An 11,476-nucleotide genomic window follows, 5' to 3' on the forward strand; every position below is an offset into this window, starting at 1 on the left:
TACAAGGGAAAATAATACAGTAAATTGACTTTTATCAGATTACTTACATCTCCTAGCAACCATGCGTGAAAATCGCACCGCATCCGCACTTGCTTGCGGATGCTATGCGATTTTCACGCAGACCCATTCATTTCTATAGGGCCTGCGTTGAACGTGAAAAACACAGAACATAGAGCATGCTGCGATTTTCACGCAAAGCACAAGTGATGCGTGAAAATCACCGCTCATCTGAACAGCCCCATTGAAGTTAATGGGTCCGGATTCAGTGCGGGCGCAATGCGTTCACCTCACGCATTGCACCCGCACGGAATTCTCGCCCATGTGAAAGGGGCCTAAGCCTAGTTCACTAAATCACTGATTGTGAGCCAAAACCAGAAGTGGAGCCTATACAGAGAAGGTGTAATGGAAAGATTTTGCACTTATTCTGTGTTTTTGACCCGCACTGGTTTTGGCTCACAATCCCTGAACAAATGGCTGAAATGTGAACTAGGCCTTACTATATTATAAGGAAAAGTAGAAAACAATGTATACACAGGCAGGGTTCAGCTGTCCACCAGAGTATCAGACAAACTTCTTGGGGACCAAGGAACTCCAGTTCCACACTAGAAATGGATGGCTGCACTAGTTAGTAGGCTCCATTATAAGGAATGCACATTATGTCATTGATGGTTTACAGGGACCGTCCCGGATGTCCTCTAGTGCGGTGATCTACTCTGGTCTCATTTTGCTTATAGAATACTATAAGATGTCCTAATAGGACAGACAACAGTAAATCTCTTCACAAGATATATCTATGTCAAATAGATATAGAAGAGATTGGTTAGGCCTATAGTGCATCACTGAATAGTTAATTGCAAGCATGGGTCTCACGGACACCTGGTCATGTATGTCTTTCTGATGGAAAATCTGAAAATCGAATGCAGTCAGATGCCATTTATTTACATTATCTAATTTACAACCACACACCTAAGACACTCATCTCTTAATGCTTACACAAAAGCAGGATCATTTTGTCATCACAATTATACACTTAGGGGTGTAGACACTTAATAACATTACACCAGAATGGGTGTCACTTCTATGACAAACCCCTGGTTCCTCCCAAAAGTGCTGCAATTGTGTTGGAGCATACACCTCTCCTGAACTCCACTCTGAACAAGGCCAGAGAGATATTAAGTCCGCTCTAACATGGCTACAGTCAGATATTATTTATGGGTCCAGCCATTCAGAGGCATCTTTTTGTATGGTAGAGGAGCTCTTGAGCACCTCAGGCACCAGGGCCAGGAGCTACTTCTACCTATTCATGAACATAGATCCATCTGCTCAACAGAGAAAAAGATCTATCAAATGTATATGTTAAATTCAAACCCTCTTAATTCAATTCCAAAATATATTTTTGCTTCAAAGCTAGACATTCAGGATCTGTCCGGGGGGTTTAGAGAACATCTAAAGGTGCTCTGCATATAGGGAGGGCAAAAGTGGCATTAGCCTAGTTCTTCCACTATTTAGAGGCCTTCACCACCCAAGCCATGCACCGTCTAACCATCTGCTAATAATTAGGTACCATATGTTATATATTTATCTATAGAGCAACTCCAGAACTGAAGTATCCTCAACGGGTCATATTTTCATGATTTTCTCCTAGTCAGTACCCACATGTCCAGGGCACTTATGGAAACCTAGCACTGTTCTTTAGCCACTATATGTAATGTGTTCATTGTATGACAGTATTGTGTGGGCAGTACATGATATTATTTGGCACATTATGGCATTCAATTGGCTTTAGTATGATAGTATGGAACAAGGTACCATTACCCCTGTTTTTTCTCCAGGACCACTACAAACATTGATCCCACCTTGTCTTGCAACATCTGTTCATAGAAAAAACAAGCTGGTTTATTGTTCTTTGTATCTCATCACTTGAGTCTGACTACATGGTCCCTGGAGATACCAACGCCCATAACTTTATAGCATGCTAGAGATAATTCGCTCAGCAACGTGTAATCGTGAAGAGTAGCCAAGCAACCAGACAGTTCAGATCAGTACAAGAGACAAGTTTATCATTTAATTTTGCCATGGTCGGCAAATAACGTGTGTTCCATTAGTTTTATCTCATTTACAGATACACAGCACTTATTAAGAGCCATCAGGTTCATTTGTTGCTACCTGGCAACCAGTGTTGTCGAGAAATGACTTCTATGCATGACATTTCCTAAAATTCTAAATACAGTAATAAGATCGGGGGCTCATGTACTGTCCAGAGGGGAACTGATCATGACTCTGGGGCCCCGTTCACAGTTACATTTGAATTCCAGTAGCCTGATCTTGCTGAGGATCAGGCTACCAGAGCTCATCGTATCCATTAGCTCCAGGTACATCAGCTGCAGATAGCTACTGTTTTTTCATATAGTTATCATTTGTGATTGCCAAATCATTCTGGCTGGCAAAGTTGGTGAGAGTTGCAGTTAGGCTACTTTCACACTCGCGTTCGGTGCGGATCCGTCTTGTATCTGCACAGTCCGTTTGCGTTATTCATTAAAAAAAAAGTCTAAGCAAGCAGCGTTTTAGTGACCGCCTGAAAAGCGCAACTGAGACCAAACGCAGCCAAATTGATGCCTTCTGAACGGATCCTTATCCATTCAGAATGCATTGGGGCTGAACTGATCAGTTTTGGGCCGCTTGTAAGAGCCCTGAAACGGATCTCACAAGCGGACCCAGAAATGGCAGTGTGAAAGTAGCCTTATTTAGAGGGGTCTTTTGGCACAAATCTGGGACTTGTAGTTTCGAAACAACTGGAGAGCCTCAGATCGGAGACCAATAATGTGTGCCAATTCAGTGGTACAGCAGTTCTGTAATTCTGCAGTTCTATCCAAAAAAGAAGGTGTTCAGGTTCCCAGAAGGTGCAAGTGATCTAAACCAGGCATGCTCAACCTGAGGCCCTCCAGCTGTTGCAAAACTACAACTCCCATCATTCCCGGACAGCCTACAGCTTTCAGCCTACAGAAAGGCATGGTGGGAGTTGTAGTTTTACAACAGCTGGATGGCCACAGGTTGAGCATCCCTGATCTAAACTAAAGGGCTCAACATTGGTGACCGATTCCCATTGAATGCAGATCTCTTGATACTAATGGACATTTCCGGAGCAATGAACAAAAGCATTTCTCCTAAAAGCAAGACTGTACCTCCAAAGAATTATAGTTGAATGTTGGTCCGAAAGTTTGAATGGGAGGAGGGGTTGTCGCACTTTAGCAAATGGCATATATCATGTGGAGAAAGTGAATACAAGGCACTTACTAATGTATTGTGATTGTCCATATTGCCTCCTTGGTTGGCTTGATTAATTTTTCCATCACATTATCCACTACTCGATTCCAGGGGTCTTGACCACCTACAATCCAGCAGTGGCGGCCGCACTTGCAGATTATGGGGAAAAGTGCCACTCTCTCTAGTGGTCGAAGATGGCAAACTGCGCCCCCCTCCCCCCCCCCGTTTTTAAGAAAGAATCAATGTTGTTTCAAAACAAGAATATACTTAAAGCAATAGAACAAAGGACTGTGGGACTTTGAAAGTCACAGACACTATAAAGTTCCCCCCCATCATCATGTGCCAGTATAAAGTCCCCCCCATCATCATGTGCCAGTTTTGTAATAAGCCCCCCCAATGTGCCAGTAACACTATTGTAAAAAAAAACAAAAAAAAAACACTTATACTTACCTAAGTGTCAGCGATGCGATGCAGCCTCTTCCTGTGTCCCACGCTGTAATGTAAGGCTCAGGCGGCACGATGACGTCATTGCGCCGGCCTCTGATAGGCTGCCGGCCTAGTGCCTGCAGCCAGGGGCGTACATAAAAATCACTGGGCCCCATAGCAGGAATCTAAATTGGGCCCCCATTCCCCTTTTATAGCCCCTCCCTTTGTTCCATGAACTATTCTTGCTGCTGCGTTTTATAATTTATGCCATCAGGGCCGGAATGGGATTACAAAACAGCCCTGGCACACAAAAGAGGTATAATAGATGCAGATGTATATTATATACAGCAGTGTACAGTTATGTGAGGTACGCGGTATAATAGATGCAGTGTGTACAGGTATATAGTATATACAGCAGTGTACTGATATGTGAGGTACGGGGTATAATATATGCAGTGTATACAGTATATACAGTAGTGTAATATGTGAGGTACGAGGTATAATAGATGCAGTGTGTACAGGTATATAGTAAATACAGCAGTGTATTGACACCTCGTACCTCACATATCAGTACACTGCTGTATATACTATATATCTGTACACACTGCATCTATTATACCTCGTACCTCACATATATAGTATATACAGAAGTGTACTGATATCTGTACACACAGCATCTATTATACCTCATACCTCACATATCAGTGCACTGCGGTATATACTATATATCTGTACATATTGCATGTATAATACTGTGTAATATATGCAGTGTGTGTGCATGTATGTGTGTGTATATATATATATATATATATATATATATACAGAGCAGTGTATTGATGTGACACATAGAAGGTATAATACTGTAGATGCAGTGTTTATAGAAATATGTGGTCAGTTATGCATTATAGTCACTGTGAGGTACATGAGGTAGTGGTAACTGTCTGAAGTAGTATACATGAGTGAGCAATGAGTAAAAACAGGGCATGGAGGGGGGGGGGGGTAAATGATGAAAAGTGGAGGACCTCCTCTTACCTCTCCATTCCAGTCTGTATGGATCAATACAGAGCTGCTTGTGAACTTTTAATACTTGCTGTTAGGGGTTGAAGGACCTGTGATGATGTCATCACAGGTCCTGGCAGATGTACCTTTGAAACCTAGGAACTACACCATTTTTGGTGCAGTTCCTTTGCTAGATTCTGCAGGACCTGTGATGTTGAAGATGATGTCATCACAGGTCCTGGCAGATGCACTGTTCTGACCTGGGAACTACACTTTACACTGTGCAGTTCCCTTACAGGACCTGTGATGACATCATCAAAGGTCCTTTAGCTTTAGAAAGGTAAACAGGAGTAATTAGGGGCCGGGGCCTCTCCTCCACTTTGGTGCCTGCCTGCAGCCTATCAGAGGAAAGGGAAGGGACACGCCTCTCCCTCCCCTGCACCTCCGCTGGCACAGACAGTTTACAATGGAGATGAGCGCAATGGAAGCGCTCATCTCCCCGTGCCCGGCGGCGGCTGCTCACTTGGGGAAGGGGGGGTCATTTTAGTTGGGGGGGCACAGCATGATGTAGGGGGGGCCGTGGCCCCCTCTGGCCCCCCCCTGGCGACGCCACTGCTGCTGGCACTTCACCTGCGCCCCCCTCCTGTCCGCAAATGGTAGCGCCCAGGGCACCCGCTCCTTCGGCCCCTGCCTTGTACCGGCCCTGATAGGAACGCATGCGCAGCAGCTCCTGTCCTGGCCACCTCGTATCTGCATGGCAGCGGTGGCCAAAGCAAATGAATGAAGGAGGCAATATGGGCAATCACAATACATTAGTAAGTGCCTTTGCCTACATGATAACTGCTATTCATTGAAGTGAGACAACCCCTTTAAGAACTTGAGAATTACTCAAGCACTGACTGTGGCTGGTATGATGTTCGGGGGAGATTCTGGATGTCACTGGACTGGTCTGTACTTTTTGTCCTGACCTCGGGTGTGTTCACCTGTTATTGCATGAGTCTCTCCTGTTGTGTGTAGGATCTGTGAGCGAGTAATGGAGCCTCCACCCAGTCCGGTGAGCTATGTTTATACTATGGTGTCAGCCCACGTTCATTTTCCAGATATTCCATTCATTTCCTGTGCAGTGCAATGAGCCTTTTCTGCTCTATGAGCTGTCCTCACTCACTCGGGCACAGCTCCAGACAGAGGAAACCAAATTTTGTTTTTGTTTTTTATGTTTCTGCTCAATGTTTCTTTTATAAAACTACACGTTTTATTTTTTTGCCAACATTTGCAAAATACTACTAACTAGAATTGTATGAATTTGAAAGGATGAACACAGGATATAGATGTTATGGTAAAATATTAGCAAATTTATGGAAAGTCCCAGTAAGGCTACTTTCACACTAGCGTTGTTTTAATCCGGCATTCAATTCCGACACCGGAACTGCCCGCCGGGTCCGGAAAAACATGTTAAAACGGATTACATTTGAATCCTGATCAGGATTTTGATCACAATGAAAAAATGCATTGGAAAAAACGGATCCGCCATTTATGGACTTTAACTTTTTTTAAACATTTTTCGGGTTTAACATGCAAAAGCCGGATCCGGTTTGACTGAACACACAGCGCCGGATCCGGCGTTAATGCAAGTCAATGGGAAAAAGACCTGATCCGGCGTTCAGTCAAAGTGTTCAGGATTTTTGGCCGAAGGTAAAAATACAACATGCTACGTTTTTCTGAAAAGCCTGATCAGTCAAAAAGACTGAAGTGAAGACATCCTGATGCATCCTGAACGGATTACTCTCCATTCAGAATGCATTAGGATAAAACTGATCAGTTCTTTTCCGAATTTGAGCCCCTAGGACGGAACTCAGCGCCGGAAAAGAAAAACACTAGTGTGAAAGTACCCTTAGAGGTCCCAGCAGCTGTGACCCCAATCCTGAGTCCAAACAATATATAAAAAAAAAATTCTGCAGCACTACCAAAATGTGGTCCACTAAGGTGTCCTTTATTCACCAATGTGACCTTTCAGTCCTTTTACTGGGACTTTTCTCAAGCCAAAAGAAAGGAAAGTCCCAGTAAGAGGACTGAAATGTTGCATTGCTGAATTAGGGCTCCTGCACACGACCGCAAAACACGGATCCGCAATGCTCTTAAAATGGCTGTCTGACCCTCCCAGCATATTCAGTTATGTCATGTCCTGTGCTCAGGTTAAGAAAACAAATCCACTCACTTAATCAGGGTGCTGCATCCCAGCAAAGAGGGTCCCGTCCCCTTTGCTCTTAGTCCCCTGTGGACCAGAAGGGGCGATGTTCTGTCTGCTATCACGTGCACCACTGTAACCATTCTCTGGTCTCAGTGGTTGTGTGTCTGAGACAGAGACAAATAAATGGCTGCAGCGGTACATGTGAATATGCTCAGGAAATCACACTTCCAGTCCGCAGGGGTCCGGAAACAACAAGGGTGGGACCTTTAGCACCGGTGACTAGGTAAATGGCTTTGTTTTTTTTTAGCCTGAGCACTGTCTGAGCCATAACTAAAATTGCTGTGGTGGTTGAACAACCCTTTCAAACATATAACAGTGCCAGTCACTCCACAGTGCCCTCATAATCGTGACCGCCCATAATGCATAACGTGGCCAGTGCCACCATACCAGTGCTGGCCACAATGCCCCATGGCTTTCATGACGACATGAGCGATGGCTGCTCATAGGGGCTATGCATTCTGCTGTTCAGAGACAAGTGCCAGTCCAAGCTCTCATTGAACTTAGATTTTACCCACAGTAATCTGGGAGAAAAACCTACTCAGGACTCCTCCCCGGTCAATAGTTTCCTAGACATTTCATTGGATCGGTTGAGAAAGAACAATTGTGATACAAAATGGCACCAAGTGAAACAACTGACAGCATCTCTCACCATCTTTGCCAGCCAGGGATATTTGACAATGACAGATGATGGCTATGTGCAGAATAGTAATTCTCTGTAGCGGGCGAGACCTCCCAGGCTGCAGCTAAGGGTCAGGGTCTGGGATTAATTCCTGGCTTCCTGTCATTCCATATAATGGACAATATTCTTTCTTTAAGGGGGAGGATAGGATGGGAGCAGCCTGAACCGGTTGTAGCAGATTAGGTAACATGGACATGGTAATAGTGTTACTGTTCTATGGCAGAGGCCTTCCATCTCTCCACTAATAGCAATACTATGAATAATCAAATAAGGACTTGATTCCTTTTTAAAGAGAGTCTGTCCCCTCCAAAATCTGTTTCAAAGTAAGCATATGGCCGTTTAGGGCAAGTGACCCAAAATATAGAGCCAGAATTTCTTGTGGAAATCCAGTCCTCAAACTCCGACCAATACTTGGTCAGAGTTCGAGGACTCTGCACCGTGGGTGGGGTTGCTCCATTCTGTGGCTTCCCCTTCATCGATGCTGCCGTGTCTGAAATCTCAGGCACTGTAATCAAACAAGAGATGGAAGTGCTGCTAGTGTTGTGGCAGAGTGATAGTGCACCGAGTGGAGCAGCCCACGGTGCACTGGGAATCTAGAAGCATTTTTCATGATTACAGGACTGGATTTTCACAAGAAAGGTAGGTTATTAATGGGTGATGAGAATCTGCAGCGAATCTTATAACGAACCCTTTTTACTAATTAAAACCAAATAGTGACCCCGTTTTTTTGTAATCTGTTTTTATTTTCTAATTGTATATTTATTTATTTTTTCTGTACATGATTTTGAGAGTGGCTATCTTTCCTGAGCTGCTGTTAACAGCATGGACCAAAGACATAATATATATGAGCATACCATGCGACCTATGGAGAAAAGTCATTGTGCAGGGAAGGGAAGTAGATACGCTGTAAATATTCAGTGGGTTTTATCTATCATTGTAATTTTGCCTGTAAAGATAGTGACATGATTGCTGAGAATTAACATCTACAGAACAGGAATTGTCAGCCTAAGGCCTCATGCACACGACCGTTGTGTGTTTTGCGGTCCGCAAAACACGGATGGCGTCCGTGTGCGTTCCGCACCTAGTGGAACGGCACGGACAGCCATTAATATAACTGCCTATTCTTGTCCGCAAAACGCGGTCAAGAATAGGACAGGTTATATATTTTTTGCGGACCACGGAGCGGAGCAACAGATGCGGACAGCACGCGGCCGTTGTTTTGGTCCGCATCCGAGCCGCAGTTTTGGTGGCTCAGATGTGGACCCATTCACTTCAATGGGGCCGCAAAAGATGCAGACAGCACTCCGTGTGCTGTCCGCATCCGTTGCTCCGTTCCGTGGTCCGTAAAAAAGATATAACCTGTCCTATTCTTGTCTGCGTTTTGCAGACAAGAATAGGCAGTTATATTGATGGCTGTCCATGCCGTTCTGCAAATTGCAGAACGCACACGGACGCCATCCGTGGTTTGCGGACCGCAAAACACACAACGGTCGCGTGCATAAGGCCTAATAATAAGCTCTGTGGTAAATGTAAAAACTGCAGGATTTTATGATTTTTCCAATACAGATAGTGGCATGGAAAATTAAAGGGTTTCTATCACTTGGTATGACATAATTAGCTGTCAGACACTAGCGATCTGCTAGTGTCTGCTCTGGCCAACCATCCTACTATAATCACTTGTGGGGCAGCGGTTTTGCTAAAAAAACAAACTTTTATAAATATGCTAATGAGCCTCTAGGTGCTATGTGGGCGTCATTAGCACCTAGAGGCTCCGTCTACCTTCATACACAGCCGCCGCCCAGCGCGTCCCTCCAGCCCGCCCATGTCCTCCTCCGTGTGACGCGGCGGCCGAATTCTCGCGCATGCGCCGTGCGCGGCTGTATTCGGCGCATTTGAGATGTGAGCTCGGAGCGGTCAGACATTCAATGCGCATGCGCCGAATACATCCGCGCATGCGCATTGAATGTCTGACCGCTCCGAGCTCAGACATCTCAAAAGCGCCGAATACAGCCGCGCACGGCGCATGCGCGAGAATTCGGCCGCCGCGTCACACGGAGGAGGACATGGGCGGGCTGGAGGGACGCGCTGGGCGGCGGCTGTGTATGAAGGTAGACGGAGCCTCTAGGTGCTAATGACGCCCACATAGCACCTAGAGGCTCATTAGCATATTTATAAAAGTTAGTTTTTTAGCAAAACCGCTGCCCCACAAGTGATTATAGTAGGATGGTTGGCCAGAGCAGACACTAGCAGATCGCTAGTGTCTGACAGCTAATTATGTCATACAAAGTGATAGAAACCCTTTAACTTGATTTAAAGGGAATCTGTCATCAGATTTGTATCTATGAAACTGCCTGACTTGTTGCATGTGCGCTTGGCAGCTGAAGGCATCGGAGTTAGTCCTATGTTAGTGTTAGTCCTATGTTAGTGTTAGGCCTCATGCATACGACCGTTGTGTGCATCTGCGGCCGTTGTTCCGTTTTCAGTTTTTTTTCGCGGACCCATTGAAAAAACACGGATGCACACAAGATTGCCACCTGCGTCCGTCATCCTTGTCCGTAGGCTACTTTCACACAGACGGATCCGCTGATCCGTCTGCATAAAAGCTTTTTAGATCAGATTTTTCACTTCGTGAAAACTCAGATCCGATAGTATATTCTAACACAGAGGCGTTCCCATGGTGATGGGGACGCTTCAGGTTAGAATATACTAAAAGAACTGTGTACATGACAGACCCCCCCCCCCCCTGTATTTAACACATTGGTGGCCAGTGCGGCCGGCCCCCCCTCCCTGCCTCCCTTGTATTTAACACATTGGTGGCCAGTGCGGCCGGCCCCCCCTCCCTCCCTCCCCATTAAAATGACCAACCCCCATCATTGGTGACAGCGGAGAGTTCCGATCGGAGTCCCAGTTTAAACGCTGGGGCTCCGATCGGTTACCATGGCATCCAAGACGCTACTGCAGTCCTCGCTGCCATGGTTACTTAGCAATTTTAGACGCATTATACTTACCTGCGATGTCTGTGACCGGCCGGGCGCTCCTCCTACTGGTAAGTGAAAGGTCTGTGCGGCGCATTGCTTATAGCACAGACCTTTCACTTACCAGTAGGAGGAGCGCCCGGCCGGTCACAGACATCGCAGGTAAGTATAATGCGTCTAAAATTGCTAAGTAACCATGGCAGCCCTCCCTCCCCTGTATTTAACTCACTGGCCACCAATGAGTTAAATACAGGGAAGGGAGGGGGGCCGCACTGGCCACCAATGAGTTAAATACAGGGAGGGGGAGGGGGGTCTGCCCCCTGCTGCCTGGCAGCACCTGCCAGGCAGCAGGGGGCAGTCATGTACACAGTTCTTTTAGTATATTCTAACCTGAAGCGTCCCCATCACCATGGGAACGCCTCTGTGTTAGAATATACTGTCGGATCTGAGTTTCGCAATCTAACTCAAATCCGATGGTATATTCTAACACAGAGGCGTTCCCATGGTGATGGGGACGCTTCAAGTTAAAATATACCATCGGATTGGAGAAAACTCCGATCCGATGGTATAAAAGGGACTCCTGACTTTACATTGAAAGTCAATGGGGGACGGATCCGTTTGCAATTGCACCATATTGTGTCAACGTCAAACGGATCCGTCCCCATTGACTTGCATTTTAAGTCAGGACGGATCCGTTTGGCTCCGCACGGCCAGGCGGACACCAAAACGACTTTTTCCTTCATGTCCGTGGATCCTCCAAAAATCAAGGAAGACCCACGAACGAAAAAAACGGTCATGGATCATGGAACAACGGATATCCGTTTTGCGGACCGCAAAAAAAAAGTCCGTGTGCATGAGGCCTTAGTCCTATGTTCATAGGTATAA

This window comes from Bufo bufo, chromosome 1, assembly GCF_905171765.1.
Source record: "Bufo bufo chromosome 1, aBufBuf1.1, whole genome shotgun sequence".
NCBI classification, from domain to species: Eukaryota; Metazoa; Chordata; class Amphibia; order Anura; family Bufonidae; genus Bufo; species Bufo bufo.